At 51.1% G+C, this 17,152-nt stretch overlaps 1 protein-coding gene across 2 annotated transcripts in view; it reads left to right on the top strand.

The window, feature by feature from the left end:
* CERS3 (ceramide synthase 3) overlaps nucleotides 1–17,152 on the top strand; it is a 282,807-nt gene that overhangs the window by 104,491 nt on the left and 161,164 nt on the right. The window lies entirely within an intron of this gene.

The following is a 17,152-nucleotide window of genomic DNA, read 5'->3' on the forward strand; positions in this document are numbered from 1 at the left end:
GAAAGGAACCCCGAAAATTACAGCTCATTTAAGCTAGAGTTCCTGGCCGTGGTATGGGCAGTCACCGAGCGCTTTAGGCATTACCTCGCTTCTTCCCGGTTCACCGTATACACGGATAACAACCCGCTGACACACCTGGACACGGCAAGACTCGGTGCCCTGGAGCAGAGGTGGATGGCCCGTCTGTCCAACTACGAGTTCACAATTAAATACCGGGCAGGGCGCTCCAATACCAACGCGGACGCCCTGTCCAGGATGCCCAACCTGCCGGACGGAGGAGAAGATCCGGAGGGACTGGAAGAAGTTGAACTCCCTGCGTTCCACCGTCATGGGACTATCCAGTATTCCCACCGGGTAAGGAGTAAGCAGGCTGCTACGTTGAACCCCTTACCTCACTACAACTGGGCGGAAACGCAAGACAGCGACCCTGCCGTCCGACTGGTGAAGGAGATGCTGACTCGCCCGGAGGCTAGCCTGGAATCAGACGCTCCAGAGGAAGCCAAACAACTATGGGCAGAGAAGAGTCGACTGTTCCTTTACAAGGGGAAGTTGTGCCGCAGAATGGTTAACTCCAGGACGCATGAACTACTCTGGCAAGTAGTGGTGCCACGAAGAGACGCAGCCATGGTGATGGAGGCATACCACGACGGAGCTGGACACTTCGGGTGGAAAAAGCTGGAGTTCCTGCTGCGCGAGCGGTTCCACTGGGTAGGCATGAGGGGAACCATCGAGAAGTGGTGCAGAGACTGTGGCCCATGCAATCTGAGAAGGAAGGACCGGGCCAGCCAGAAGACTCCCCTGCAGTCCATCGTCACCCGGCAACCGTTGGAACTGGTAGCCTTGGATCATGTAAAACTGACCCCCAGCAGAAGTGGCTACGTCTACGCGTTAACCATCGTGGATCATTACTCCCGGTTTCTGGTTGTCGTCCCCGTCAAGGACTTAACGGCTCGAACAGCAGCTAGAGCCTTCCAGCAGCACTTTTGCCGTCCACACGGGTACCCGGACCAAGTGCTGACGGACCAGGGACCTGCCTTTGAAGCGGAGGTCTTCCAGGAATTCTGCAATCTGTATGGCTGCCGGAAGATAAGGACGACACCCTACCATCCGCAAACTAATGGACTTTGTGAGAAAATGAACCAGGTGGTAATGGATCTTCTAAAAACGTTGCCCCTGGAAGAACGCAGTCTGTGGCCTGAGAAGTTGCCCGATCTGGTGGACCTATACAACCACATCCCGGTAGGTTCCACCAACTGTACCCCGGCTTACCTAATGAGGGCAAGACCTGGTAAGTTACCTGTTGACCTGGAAATGGGAGTCCTGACGCCCGAGGACACTTCACCAGAAACGGACTGGGACACAGAGAGGCAGCAGCAGTACCGGAAAGTACAGGAGAGCGTGGAGCGAAGTCTCTGTCAGGCTAGGGAAAGACAAGAGAAGACTTACAACCAGTATGCTCCCGCTGTTCCCCTGGTACCCGGAGAGCAGGTCTTGAAGAGGAAGAGACGGCTCCACAAGTTGGACGACCAGTGGGAGAAGGACCCGTACACCGTACTGCCCTCAAGCCACGAGAACCCGAAGGTCTGTACCATCAGTAAAGACGGAGGGGAAACCACAGCCATTGTATCCCGGGACCACCTGAAGAAGTGCCCCGAACAACTGAGGAACCCTGAGGAGGAACAGGAAGACCATCGACCCGTGGAAGAAAGGGAAGATATGGTTAGTACCGTGCTCGGGGACTTCCCTCGGTCTTGGACTCAAGTCAATGGTGCAGTTGTGGTACCCGTACTCACCTTCCTCCAACCATCATCCCAAGAACCTACAGAGCAACGGGTAGAGCTGGAAGAGCAGCCGGTCCAGGAGGCAGAAGACTCCACCCAAGCGGAACAGGAGAATCCACCCTCTGCTTATAGTGAGCCTGCCGTACCCCTAGTGAGACAAAGAGCCGGTAGACAGCTGCCCAGTTTACCCTTGACAGCTCCTACACCCTGTAGTTCAGGGCCAGACAGTCAGCTCCGTAGGTCCACTAGGGCCACTAGAGGCCAGTTACCCGCACGTTGGAGGATCTAAATGTTTAAATTGTTTTACAATGTTTACCTGTTTATTGTTGCTTGTGTGTAATTTTGTGTTTCTAGTTGTTTTTAGGAGTCTTCGGTGGATTTACCGGGAATCCTTTGTATATAGTTGGAGCGTAACCCAGGATGGACTAGAGACTGTTAAGGACTCGGGGTAGGACAGACCCCTACCTGGTTACGTCTCCCTGTGTTGGTGAAATGGACACCTTTGCTTTTCTTCAAAGACTGCACCCGGTTGCGGACATCCGTGACCATCTTATTGTGTTTCCTTATTGTATTTTATTGTTCTTTGATATACCTTGTTATATTTTTCTAAAAAGTGTTTAGTCCCGGAGTACTAAATTTCACTAGGGGGGAGTGTGACACCCCAGGGGTCTGGTTGTCACAGTGATAGAGATATTACGTCTGAGAGCAGGTGGGAGGTCCTTTGGTCAGGGATCCTGTGCATGCCACACCTCCTGCCCAGCCTTGGGAGGGGAAGAACTTCCCCTGTATAAACCCGGGGCTGAGGCAGGGTTAGTGAGTCCAGGAAGGGTAGAGACAAGAGCAGCATAGGAAGCAGCAGAGTCACAAGGAGTCAGGGGCTGGCAGCTAAAGAGCTCGCCCTGACTAAGAAGATTCTTTACCGGACCCGGAGTCCGAGGCTGTGGGGACTAACTTCTACCCAGCAGCAGAATCCGTCAGGCAGGGGATTTCAGGTCCCCTGGCCCAGAAGCCCGAAGGCCCGGTCACACGCGTGGGACCAGCACCGCCATCGTGGAGCGGAAGCCATTAGAAGGCCCCGAGTCACCGGCCATACGGGTGAGCACCACACGGTACACTCAGGGACGTGGGCTACTTACATCAGCTTCTAGCAAGGTAGCCAGAAGAGTACAGTCAGCTTGGGAGGCCTACAACTACGCCTGGCCAGGGGAGATCCCATCTGCTCAAGGACTGACCAGGCCCCGTTCGCTAGCAAGTACTCCGGGAGGGTCTATCGTTGTTACCAGTAAAGACCCTGAACGCTACCATACCGTCTCTGAGTGGTTCCTGCTACCCCCATCATCCACGTCGGCTGCCCTGAGGCCATACCCCTCCCGTTGGGGGTTATACTATCACGCTGCACCATCCTTCCACCGGCCTCAGCGGTCTGCCCTGCAGCAGCAGCCCCCTGGCTGCATTCAACGGGTGGCGTAGTCATCAACCATTTTCTACCGCTAACAGACTGCCGTCCAGTTTGACTCCCTGGGCACGGACCGGGTCACCGCCACGAGACTACAACCCTAAACAGATCCGGCTCCGGGTAAGCTCCCGCGTGCGCAACGCAGCGCGACACAGGCCCAGGGGCGCGTCAGTAAAATATTTCCCTGCCTGTTACTAAGCAATGTTTTACCTCAAAGAAAAAATCCGCTACGATCCCATGCTGTAATGTCTGTAAACTCCCCCCCCCCACCCAGGAGCTGTGATATGATCAGACCAGTACACAGCAGGGGCACGTGTATAAGATTATCTCAGCAGAGGAACTCAGAGCCACCATGCTGCACAGTACAGAAATACACCACCAGAAGCACCAGCAGTACATGAATACCTCACCAGTACTATCATCAGTACAGGAATGTGTCCCTAATTAAATAATTGCACTCTACTATGCCCCCTGAACAAAAATATTGCCTCCACGCCATCCACCTTTATGAACTATAATCACCACTGTCTGTGACGCGCCCCCTGGGCCGTGGGGTACTCGGTGCCGGGCCGGTCGTTGCTTGGGGAGATGTCACAGTGGCGGTGACCCGGTCCGTGACCCAGGGCGGTCAGTAAAAAGGGGATTTTATAGTTTTTATGTACAAAGTTCGTGACGCCACCTGCGGTATGCTGCTAAAGGGAGCCGCCGCTGCGGAGCAGGTCCTCTGGAGCTGATGTTAGTGCAGCAAAGCTGGTGTGGCTCTCCACAGGTAGATCTTAGATCCAGGGCAGTGTGGATGTTATAGGTGATGCTGGGCGTTGTAGTGCAGGGTTTGATGGCGCAGCAATAATCAGTCTACAACTTAATGGCGGTTTCCTCTTATCTTTACTGGCGGTGATTAGGCAAACCGGGACTAGAGTACTGGCTAGAAGTGGAAGTCCGGACAGCCTGGAAGCAAGTAAGGAATCTACCTCACCAGGTGAAGTTGGAGGCCTTCCCTTTTCACTACTCTCTTTGGCCCTGCTGCTTGTAGCTGTGCGGTGGCCCTCGTCCCTGAGTGCAACGTCTTTGAGCTCACCCGTATGGCAGGCGGCTCGGGCCTTGCTGATGCGTCACTCCCACGTGGTGGTGTTGGGCCCTGCGGTGCTGCTGAGCCTCCGGGCGTCTGCTGGGGCCAGGAGGCCTGCAATCTCCTGCTCTCCGGTTTCTGCTGCTGGGCCTTCAGTGCCCCACAGCCTCGGACTCCCGTGTCCGGTTCCTCTGTGTTGGTTCCTTCTGGGGTGAACTGCGGCGCAGCTCCACTCCCCAGCTCCTCTCTCATCGACTTCCTCACTTCAACTCCTCACACCAAGTCTAACTAACCCCGCCTCCAGATCCCAGTTGCCAAGGGGAGGAGCTCCCCTTGCTGGTCTGGAGCCAGGACAGTGTTGCATGCTTAGCAAAACGTAATTAGGGGACCCCTGCTTGCTTCCAGGCATAGCATCACCTCTTGTGAGGGAGGCAATGCCACTGTGCAACCATCCATAACTGCCATGTTGTTTGCCCTCATTAGCTATAGCTGCCACAAAGTCCGTATTTTAAGTGTCTCCCCTTCCCCTGTACTGGGCCCCCTCTTCACATTGCTCTCTCCTGATACTGCCCAGTTTCTGTACTGTGCCCCTCCTCACACTTTCCCCCATATTGCGCGTGCTCTCACATTGTCCCCCCACACTGCACCCTTTCTATACTGTCCCTCATACTGTCCCCTCACACTGTGTCCCCCACACTGCCTAGTCTCAGTATTATGCTCCCTTCTCAAATCATACTATCCCTCACACTGTGCCCCTATGGTGCCCTCTCAATACTGTCCCCCAACAGTGCTCAGTTTCTATACAGTGCCATCTGTTCCTCTGTCTCATGTACAGTTTCATAGAATGTAAAGACACAGCAGCTGCCTGAATAAATGCAGACACAGCAGCTGCAGGATATACCTGTATGGCGTCAACACCTTTGCTAAATGGAGTGAATTATGGTTCATGATTTTTCAAGCATTGATGATTTTGAGCATAACATAGCGATGAGCCACATTGTCCAAAATTTAGGTTCAGATCACATAATGACTAGCTCAGAATAAATTGCTTCTTGAATCCCGAGGTTATTGATTACGTAATTTAAACTGCACTGCTTTCTGAATCTCAGAGTACAATGGTACAATAGAGAGCCAGCATCAATGCTTAGAAATGAAAAGTACATTCAAGGACTGCGCAACACAATGGACTTTGAGACATTGTTATAGTGAAACACATTGTAGGATACTCTCAAGTTGCAACATTGTGGCAGATTTACAAATTTTTTAATGTATAAAAAAAGCTTAAATTAGACAGTCTTAAAATACGCCAAATTTATAAAGATGGCTCATGCTGGATAGGAAACATGGTGCTTCTTTATACAACTTTGTCTGAGTTTACACCACTTTTTGGCTCATTTGGAGCCACATACCTTTCCTATTAAGAATAACAAAAGTGTCTAAAATGCATAATAAATGTGGTGCAAGACAAATACAACAAATTTTGTGGATCATACATGGTGATTGCCCTTTCCCTTAGTCCTTTCCCACCCCTAAGTTGAACTTACTTGACACTTGACTTTTCTCAACCTTTTCTCAGACTAAGGGTATGTTCACACACGTTGTGTTTTTTTCTGCAGCTAAACCTGCTGCAAATCTGCTGACAACTTTTCTCTGGCAGGAAAACAGCTGCTTCAAAAATGCCGGTTTTCCTGCATTTTTTATGCGTTTTTTTCACTGTCCTTCTGTTTCTATTTAGGCATGTACATAAAGTTCTGTGAAAAAAAAAAGAACCCCATTCTATCTTGCTATCAAAAACGCTGAAAAACCACAGATGCGTTTTTTGCTGCATGTTTGCAGTTTTTTTCACCACCCATTACTTCCTATGGATGCAAAAACGCTGAAAAAACTCTGAACGAAGTGACATGCTCTATTTTCCAAAAACACAACCAAGCCATAAAATAAGCAGCAAACAAAAAGCAACATGTGTGAACAGAGAATTCTGGTTTCTCATAGACTTTGCTGGTACTGCTAGATGCAGCTGAAAATTTGCATAAAAATCTGCTGCAAAATACACAGCGTGTGTGAGCATAGCCTATAAGACGCTCTGGACCATAAGACGCACCCGAAATTTTGGGGTGGAAAATGGGAAAAATATTTTTTTATAAGATGGGGGTCCGTCTTAGGCTATGTTCACACTATCAGTATTTGGTCAGTATTTTACATCAGTATTTGTAAGCCAAAACCAGGAATGGAACAATCAGAGGAAAAGTATAGTAGAAACACGTCACCACTTCTGTATTTATCACCCACTCCTGGCACACGGCCAACCCTAGGCACACGGCCATTCTCTCCTTGGATGCCACCAAGGCCTTTGATAGTGTGGGGATATATCTAGGCTGTGTTAAAGGATATGGGTTTTGGCCCAATTTTATTGAATGGATTAAGATACTTCATAGGGCCACAACCGCTAGGGTAAGGGCCAATGGGAATATTTCTGATAGTTTTAAAGTTTACAGGGGTACAAGACAAGGGTGCCAACTGTTACCCCCACTTTTTGCACTCGCAATACATCCTTTAGCATGTATTATCAGAGGGCATCCAGTGATAAAAGTTTTAAATATGGCAATAATAAGGAAACAATAGCTTTGTACGCCAACGACCTGTTTTTATTTGTTAATAATTCTAATATTTCCCTTCCAATTATAATGGAAACAATAGAGATATTTTGGTCCTTTTTTGGCCTACGTTTAAATTGGTCAAAATCTGATCTACTTCCTCTGGATGATAGAGATTGGGTGGTTCTGGATAATATGTCAAATACCCAGTGGTTCAAAAATTGAAATATCTTGGTATCCACATTACAAGGAAGACATATATAGCCTACAAAAATGCAATTGGAGTACTTTTTTATGTATAAATACACAATTTTTATTAGAATAATTTAATACAATTTATAAAGAATGATAAACCTATAATACGAGGGGACATAAAGGGTAGACCACTAAACAATCCAAAAGGTACAGTACAGACCAAAAGTTTGGACACACCTTCTCATTTAAAGATTTTTCTGTATTTTCATAACTATGAAAATTGTACATTCACACTGAAGGCATCAAAACTATGAATTAACACATGTGGAATTATATACTTAACAAAAAAGTGTGAAACAACTGAAAATATGTCTTATATTCTAGGTTCTTCAAAGTTGCCACCTTTTGCTTTGATGACTGCTTTGCACACTCTTGGCATTCTCTTGATGAGCTTCAAGAGGTAGTCACCGGAAATGGTTTTCACTTCACAGGTGTGCCCTGTCAGGTTTAATAAGTGGGATTTCTTGCCTTATAAATTGGGTTGGGACCATCAGTTGTGTTGTGCAGAAGTCTGGTGGATACACAGCTGATAGTTCTACTGAATAGACTGTTAGAATTTGTATTATGGCAAGAAAAAAGCAGCTAAGTAAAGAAAAATGAGTGGCCATCATTACTTTAAGAAATGAAGGTCAGTCAGTCCGAAAAATTGGGAAAACTTTGAAAGTGTCCCCAAGTGCAGTTGCAAAAACCATCAAGTGCTACAAAGAAACTGGCTCACATGAGGACTGCCCAAGGAAAGGAAGACCAAGAGTCACCTCTGCTTCTGAGGATAAGTTTATCCGAGTCACCAGCCTCAGAAATCGCAGGTTAGCAGCAGCTCAGATTAGAGACCAGGTTAATGCCACACAGAGTTCTAGCAGCAGACTCATCTCTTCAACAACTGTTAAAAGGAGACTTTGTGCAGCAGGCCTTCATGGTAAAATAGCTGCTAGGAAACCACTGCTAAGGACAGGCAACAAGCAGAAGAGACTTGTTTGGGCTAAAGAACACAAGGAATGGACATTAGACCAGTGGAAATCTGTGCTTTGGTCTGATGAGTCAAAACTTGAGATCTTTGGTTCCAACCACCGTGTCTGCAGAAAAGGTGAACGGATGGGCTCTACATGCCTGGTTCCCACCGTGAAGCATGGAGGAGGAGGTGTGATGGTGTGGGGGTGCTTTGCTGGTGACACTGTTGGGGATTTATTCAAAATTGAAGGCATACTGAACCAGCATGGCTACCACAGCATCTTGCAGCGGCATGCTATTCCATCCGGTTTGCGTTTAGTTGGACTATCATTTATTTATCAACAAGACAATGACCCCAAACACACCTCCAGGCTGTGTAAAGGCTATTTGACCAAGAAGGAGAGTGATGGGGTGCTACGCCAGATGACCTGGCCTCCACAGTCAACAGACCTGAACCCAATTGTAATGCACACGCCCGGACTGACTGGCGTGTGCGTGATTAGTGATTCCACTGTGCCATGAACCGGAGAGTGCCTGGAGGGGCGTAACTAAGTATCTGCCCGATCCGACCAAGGTCGCACAACGGCATACGACGCCAGTGCACCAGGGAGGAACCGAGCAGAGGGACCAGGTGCCACTGCAGGTCAGACCGCTGACACGGCTGTTGACCCACACCGGGGAATACAGGAACAGGCAGGCTAGAGTGCAGGCTGGGTAGGGTCCAGTACTGACTGGGAGATGGGTCCAGAGCCGCAGATCCGGTAATCAAGCAGAGCAAAGCGAAACCGCAGGTGCGGTAGACAAGGCTGAGCAGAGCAAAACTGCAGACGCGGTAGACAAGGCTGAGCAGAGCAAAACCGCAGACGCGGTAGACAAGGCTGAGCAGAGCGAAACCGCAGATGCGGTAGACAAGGCTTAGCAGAGCAAAACCGCAGACGCGGTGGACAAGGCTGAGCAGAGCAAAACCGCAGACGCGGTGGACAAGGCCGAGCAGAGCAAAACCGCAGACGCGGTGGACAGGGCTGAGCAGAGCAAAACCGCAGACGCGGTGGACAGGGCTGAGCAGAGCAAAACCGCAAGTGCAGTGGACAAGGCTGAGTGGGTAGGAACCGCCGAAGCGGTAAGTAAGAAAGGACAGAGAAAAATCGCCGAAGCGGTAAACAAAGACAAAGCAAAGGGGACAGGGCTCTGTTTACACGGAACAGACTGGAAAAGAAAGGCAGAACCAGATACACACAATGTACTTGCAAAGAAGTAGCGAAAGGACTCCAACTCACAAACGGAAGTACAATGACAACGAGTAGAAGTTAGGTGCAGGTTCAGACTCTACAGAAAAAGGGAGCAAACGGACGTAAAGACAAAACAGGTAAGAAACTAGGAGACAGTTCAGACAAGAACAGTTACTGCAATAAATACAGGAGCGAGTCTGGGTATGCGGCCCCCAGAGGGCGAGACGAACAGGCTAGGAGCGTGTTCAGACAGGCCTGGAAATACAGCCTCCAGGAAGGCAGACAGACAGCTGGCTAGAGTGCACAGACAGAACACAGTTCAGACACGGGAACTGATACCGTAAGGCAGGAAACATAGACAGGACCTGGCACATCAGTGACAAGAAGCCAACTGACAGAACAAGATGCTCAGGCCTGGATTCCAAGGAGGAGCTGGTTTAAATACCAGGTGACAGACAGCAATAGGCTGAGGATGCATTAGGGGTGTGTCTGCAGCAGCTACAAGAAACAGGAAGTTCAGCGGGCGTCGCCCTAAGCAGCCAGAGCAGAGCAAAGCAGACTGTATGGAAAGAAGCCAGAATGGCAGTCTGGACTGGAAATCAAGTGCGCGCTCTTGCACAGTGGGAGATGGACCACTATGCAAGGATGCCGCCAGGTATGTTACAGTACCCCCCCCTTACGCCCCCTCTTCTTCAGGCCTGCCAGAATCTTCCGCAGGGAATTAGAGGGCCAATCCTTCTCTTCAAGGAGATTACTTCTTCTGTCCACAGGAAGAGACAAAACTGGTCTCTTCTGGGTAGCTAGGATGCTACCTCCCATCCAGCCATCCTCAGCACCAGACGAAACGGGTGGAGTACCAGGAACAGCACACAAGGAAGTCTCTCTCCACCTATTATCAAGTAGCACCCCAGAGGGTTCAGGAGACAACTGGAAGTCCTCCGCCGGGTTGGAGAGGTGCAGAGACTCGGGGGTAACCTCTGCTTTGGGGTACATCTTGTCAAGCTCACAGGATGAAATGGGCGAGGTATCAGGTACAAGGTGTAGAAAAGTCACTGTCCCTTTATTATCTGGTGGTACCCCGGAGGATTCAGGAAACAACTGGAGGTCCTCCGCCAGGTCGGAGGAGTGCAGAGACTCGGGGGTAACCTCTGCTTCGGAGTACACTAGGTCGGACTCTCTGGACGAAGCGGGCGAGGCATCAGGTACAGAGTATAGGAAAGTCTCTGTCCATTCGCTACCAGGTAGCACCCCGAAGGGTTCAGGAGACAACTGGAGGTCCTCCGCCTGGTCGGAGGGGTGTAGAGACTCGGGGGTAACCTCTGCTTCGGAGTATACTAGGTCGGACTCAGTGGACGAAGTGGGCGAGGTATCAGGTACCGGGTGTAGGGAAGTCTCTCTCCATTTGTCATCAAGTGTGTAGCTTCGGCGTCCCTGCCCTCTGCTAGGCAGGGACGCCGTCCCTGCCCTCTGCTAGGCAGGGATGCCGTCCCTCTCACCTCCACGCTCCTCGCGTGGGTCCCTCCAGTGCTCCTGTCTGTCGGCGCAGCGGCGTCCCTGCCCCATGTCAGACAGGGACACCGTCTCTCCCGCCCCCCGGCTCCTGGCGCCGCTTCTCCCTGCGCTCCGTTCCCTGCTGTGGCCGGCGTACGTTCCTCCTCCAGCAGAGTGCTTAGGGCTCGCGCGCGCGCGCACTCCCCCCCCTCTTAAAGGGACAGCGCGCGTCTTCCTAAAGAGTCCCCGGCCAATGGCCAGAGGACTTCCCACATTTAAGGCACCTCCTCCAAAATGGAGGTGCCCGAGCAAAGTTGTTTGCACTGTGTCTTACCTGTGCTTCAGCCCTCAGGTTCTGCTGCTAGCCTGACTTCTCGTCCTGCCTGCCAGCCTGTTATCCGTCCGTTACCTGCCGAGCCTGCCAGCCTGCTCACCTGTTACCTGCCTGTTACCTGCCTTGGCTATCTGCCCGCTCACCTGGGAGCATCCGCCTGTCTCGTCTGTCACACCGCTCACCTGGGAGCGTCCACCAGTTACCTGCCTGTTACCTGTCTCGTCTGTTAGACCGCTCACCTGGGAGCGTCCACCAGTTACCTGCCTGTTACCTGTCTCGTCTGTCTGCCTGCTCACCTGGGAGCATCCACCAGTTACCTGCCTGTTACCTGCTGTGCCCGTCAGCCCGCTCACCTGGGAGCACCTGCTTGCTTTCTGCCAGCCTGCCTGGAGACCCTGCCGTCACTTGCTGTGACCACCTTCCTGGTAAACCTAAAGACTGCTACTTGCCCTGCTTTCTCGAACTGTGACCTCCTGTCAGCTACCAGAGACTTCCGCCTGCTTGCCGTGTCCATCCACCATACCGGTCAGTCCCAGCCCTCTGACCCGTGGGAGCCACCTGCTCTCTTACAAGGTCGTCCCCAGAGTAGCACCTGGTCCCTCTGCCTGGATCCTCCCTGGTCATGGTGTCGTTAGCTGCCGTACGACCAGGGTTGGTTCGGGTGGATACTTAGTCACGCCCCTCTGGGTCCCTCCTTGCACCTCGGCACAGAGGTTCCACCTCCCGGACCCGTAACAAAGTGATATCCCGGAGGATTCAGGAGGCAACAGGGGGTCCTCCGCCAGGTTGTAGAGGTGCACGGACTCGGAGGTAATCACTGCTTCGGAGTACCCTTGGACAGGCTCACCGGGTAAAGTGGGTGAAGTATCAGATACCGGGTGCAGGAAGTCCTCCTGTGTGGATTCTGGATGGGCAGCAGTCTCTTCGGGCAGGAGAACTGGTGCACTACTCACGCACATTACCCGTCGGGGCAGCTCCGGGATACTGGGAAGTGAAGCTTCAGCAGGGACTTCAAGGTTGGGGTCAGGAGATCTTTGGGAGGACAGACCCTGACGTGACGGCTTGCCTCTACGCCTAGCACGTCTGGACAGCCTCTTGAGGTTGGGAGAAGTATTCCGGAGAGCGTAGTCATCCTGTGTGGATACTGGGTGGGCAGTAGTCTCTTCGGGCAGGAGGACTAGTGCGCTACCCACACACATTACCCATCGGGGCTGCTCCGGGATATTGGGAAGTGAAGCTTCAGCAGGGGCTTCCGGGTTAGGGTCATCGAAGACCATTAGAAAGGCCACCAGGAAGGCCTGCAGGTCCAGGACAATAGGATCCTGTGCGTCCCATAGGGGGGTGATCCATTTCAAGGCATCACCAGCTAGGTAAGACATCATGAATCCCACCTTAACCCGATCGGTGGGAAAATAAAGAGGGTAGAACTTAAAGTGTAGCATGCATTGCTCCACAAATGCACGACTCTGTCTTGGATCCCCATAGTACCGTGGTGGATCCGCAGGAACGGGTGCAGAAAGCTCCATCTGGACGGGTGCGTAATTCGCCTAGAACTCAGCTTGTAGCAAAATAAATAAATAAATAAATTTCTTCTAGATGCACGTATTCGCTGGAAAACGTCCCAGAGAGCGAAGGCCGTGGGGCTCAACGGGAACCATGGCCTGAGCATGCTGTAATGCACACGCCCGGACTGACTGGCGTGTGCGTTATTAGTGATTCCACTGTGCCATGAACCGGAGAGTGCCTGGAGGGGCGTAACTAAGTATCTGCCCGATCCGACCAAGGTCGCACAACGGCATACGACGCCAGTGCACCAGGGAGGAACCGAGCAGAGGGACCAGGTGCCACTCCAGGTCAGACCCCGGACACGGCTGTTGACCCACACCGGGGAATACAGGAACAGGCAGGCTAGAGTGCAGGCTGGGTAGGGTCCAGTACAGACTGGGAGACGGGTCCATAGCCGCAGATCCGGTAATCAAGCAGAGCAAAGCGAAACCGCAGGTGCGGTAGACAAGGCCGAGCAGAGAAAAACCACAGACGCGGTGGACAAGGCCGAGCAGAGCAAAACCACAGACGCGGTAGACAAGGCTGAGCAGAGCGAAACCGCAGACGCGGTAGACAAGGCTGAGCAGAGCGAAACCGCAGACGCGCTAGACAAGGCTGAGCAGAGCGAAACCGCAGACACGGTAGACAAGGCTGAGCAGAGCAAAACCGCAGACGCGGTAGACAAGGCTGAGCAGATCAAAACCGCAGACGCGGTGGACAAGGTCGAGCAGAGCAAAACCGCAGACGCGGTGGACAAGGCCGAGCAGAGCAAAACCGCGGACGCGGTGGACAAGGCCGAGCAGAGCAAAACCGCAGACGCGGTGGACAGGGCTGAGCAGAGCAAAACCGCAAGTGATGTGGACAAGGCTGAGCGGGCAGGAACCGCCGAAGCGGTAAGTAAGACAGGACAGAGAAAAATCGCCGAAGCGGTAAACAAAGACAAAGCAAAGAGCACAGGGCTCTGTTCACACGGAACAGACTGGAAAAGAAAGGCAGAACCAGATACACACAAGGTACTTGCAAAGAAGTAGCGAAGGGACTCCAACTCACAAACGGAAGTACAATGACAACGAGTAGAAGTTAGGTGCAGGTTCAGACTCTACAGAAAAAGGGAGCAAACGGACATAAAGACAAAACAGGTAAGAAACTAGGAGACAGTTCAGACAAGAACAGTTACTGCAACAAAATGCTGGAACGAGCCTAGGTAAAGCCAAGTGCTGGTTCAGACACTGCAGAAAAAGGGAGCAAACGGACATAAAGACAAAACAGGTAAGAAACTAGTAGACAGTTCAGACAAGAACAGTTACTGCAATAAATACAGGAGCGAGTCTGGGTATGCGGCCCCCAGAGGGCGAGACGAACAGGCTAGGAGCGTGTTCAGACAGGCCTGGAAATACAGCCTCCAGGAAGGCAGACAGACAGCTGGCTAGAGTGCACAGACAGGACACAGTTCAGACACGGGAACTGATACCGTAAGGCAGGAAACATAGACAGGACCTGGCACATCAGTGACAAGAAGCCAACTGACAGAACAAGATGCTCAGGCCTGGATTCCAAGGAGGAGCTGGTTTAAATACCAGGTGACAGACAGCAATAGGCTGAGGACGCATTAGGGGTGTGTCTGCAGCAGCTACAAGAAACAGGAAGTTCAGCGGGCGTCGCCCTAAGCAGCCAGAGCAGAGCAAAGCAGACAGTATGGAAAGAAGCCAGAGTGGCAGTCTGGTCTGGAAATCAAGTGCGCGCTCTTGCACAGTGGGAGATGGACCACTATGCAAGGACGCCGCCAGGTATGTTACACCAATCGACATGGTTTGGGGTGAGCAGGACCGCAGAGTGAAGGCAAAAGGGCCAACAAGTGCTAAGCATCTCTGGTAACTCCTTCAAGATTGTTGGAAGACCATTTCTGGTGACCACCTCTTGAAGCTCATCAAGAGAATGCCAAGAGTGTGCAAAGCAGTCATCAAAGCAAAAGGTGGCTACTTTGAAGAACCTAGAATATAAGACATATTTTCAGTTGTTTCACACTTTTTTGTTAAGTATATAATTCCACATGTGTTAATTCATAGTTTTGATGCCTTCAGTGTGAATGTACAATTTTCATAGTCAAGAAAATACAGAAAAATCTTTAAATGAGAAGGTGTGTCCAAACTTTTGGTCTGTACTGTATACAGACAGAATAATAATATTATATGTATGCAAATATGTGCTAAGGTTTTGCCAAGTATACTAGACTAAATGAACAGTCAATTGAGATACAGTGTAGTTACATAGATCGCACAGCAAACCTTATTTAATGCTATAAACCCAATGAGACTGGATGGAAATACTATGTAGGTATGAAATTGGAGCGCATGTGGTCCAAGTTAAAAAAATCAAGATACTAATGGGTCTTTTAAGTAACATATAGGAGTATCCTAGCACTCACTACATCAACCACAAGTGGCATCCCCTAATAACATGTCAGAGAACGCTTATCCATAGTTAATTCACTGCTGCAGGAACCAGGAAGGGAGCCCTTGTTTGAAAAAGCTACGCGAAATGCGCGTCACAAGAGTTCCTTCCCTGAATAATACAATCTATATGGAGAAAAGGTGTATATCAAAGGGGAGCTACCGCCAAGTTTGCGAAACAATGGAGGAACTGTATCAGATGTCCTGCGGTAGTATCGAGGGAATTGGCAAATGAAGTGATTTTCAATTTGCTAATACTTTAATGAACATATTCTCAATGGGTTTTGGGGTAATGTATTGTTTGTTGTACACCGGTAGGGGAATGTTTGATCTATATGTGAACAATAGCGGTGTAAGTCTACAATCCTTACATGTATATTCTGTATAATGCAATTGTGATCACAAATTGCTCTGAAATGTATTTTGCCAGTTGTGTTAATAAAAAGCTGCTTGATTTAAAAAATAATCGTGCCTGCCTTACTAGAACAGCAGCTAAATGGAGAAAATTAACTTATTTCCTCTCTACGGCGGCTCATTTCCAGTCATCGGGCAGTGCAGGGAGCAGTTACAGTCACCACTTAGGATGCAGTGAGTGTGCTATAACCACACCCCAGCACTCTGACAGCCAGCTCTACACACACACACTGCTGAGCAGGCTGTCAAGCAAAGTGCTGGAGAGTGATTTCAGCACACTGACAGTATAGTGAGTGATGATGTGCAGTATCTGTCCCAATAACGTAGCTACCAGAGTGGCAGAGGGGGCCCCGAGCTCAGACAGGCCCACCCGGAGCTACCGCTACCCTTAACATCGATGTAGTTAAGCTGTGCGGTAGAGCAGGGAGACACGTGCTCCCTGCACTACTGCTCCCCGTTCTGTAGATCCCAAGTCTCTTTATACTTGCGGCCTACAGAACGGCAGGGGGTGCAGTGTCAGAAGAGCTGGCGCATGTGTGGCGCCCCTGAGGGTTTAGTCGCCACAGAGGTACTGCACCTCACCCAGAGGTGTGGTGCCTCCTTCACTCAGGTAAGGAGGGAGTGCTGCCCAGAGCCTCAACACCCACATTCAACACTACACTGCTCCAGGCCGGCTGGAAGGGCAAGATGCACTGTGTCTCCTGCTGAGCCCTGTCCCTGGCTGGAGTGGGGGGAACCAAAGAGAGGGGGAACCAGTAGTGCGTGTGGGTGGAGGATGTAGAGGAGGGGAGCACCATAATAGGAGGTATATAAAGGGAAGCCATCTTAGGGTGGCAGGAGAGTCGGTTAGTCAGTGAGTAGTAAGGAGAGGAGGGGAGCAGAGTCTCTTCAGGAGCTCTGCTCCACAAGTGGGGCCTAGTAATAGAGGCCCAGGAGGGGAGCAGAGGAGAAAGGCTCCGTTTTATAGAAGGGATCCCAGGGGGTACGGTGAGTGCAGGACAGCACCCGTACCCGAATCTGCCAGGTGTCAGAGGGATCAGGCCGTGTTACTCCAGGTCTCGGCTGGAAAAACCGGAGGCTTCTGCACTTCCATGGTGCAGTCGCCACAGTCTCACCCTAGTCACTGTGAGGGTTAAGTAGGTCTGGGAACTCCAGGTTGCCCAGAAGGGACTTCAGAGCACCTGATCGGGACTGTGTGTGGGAAGCGCAGGGCTGGAGGGAGAAGACCCAGCGCGAGAAGTCGGTCTAGTAAGGAACATAAAGAAAGTGGGGTTCCGTCAAGCGCTCCTGATCAATTTGAGAAAGTGCTGAACCCCTTATCTGGTAGACGCAGTGCAACGCGGAGGCTGACACCCGTACAGTGTACCTGAGAACCTTGAACAAGAACTGTGAGAAAAACTCGGCTGACTGCACTGCACTGCCTCTGTCAGTTATTTCCGCTGCGCCATCCCTCCTGCACCACAAACCCCGGCATCACCACCATGTGCACCTACACTGCCCTGGGGGCCCGCTCCGCCTGTAGGGAGCAGGAACATCCCAGCTGCCATCCCATCACCCCCCGGAAGTCTGCAGCAGCGCCGGTAACC

Source organism: Phyllobates terribilis, unplaced genomic scaffold (assembly GCF_046119375.1).
Source record: "Phyllobates terribilis strain yellow unplaced genomic scaffold, ASM4611937v1 Scaffold_11__3_contigs__length_659146591, whole genome shotgun sequence".
Taxonomy (NCBI): domain Eukaryota; kingdom Metazoa; phylum Chordata; class Amphibia; order Anura; family Dendrobatidae; genus Phyllobates; species Phyllobates terribilis.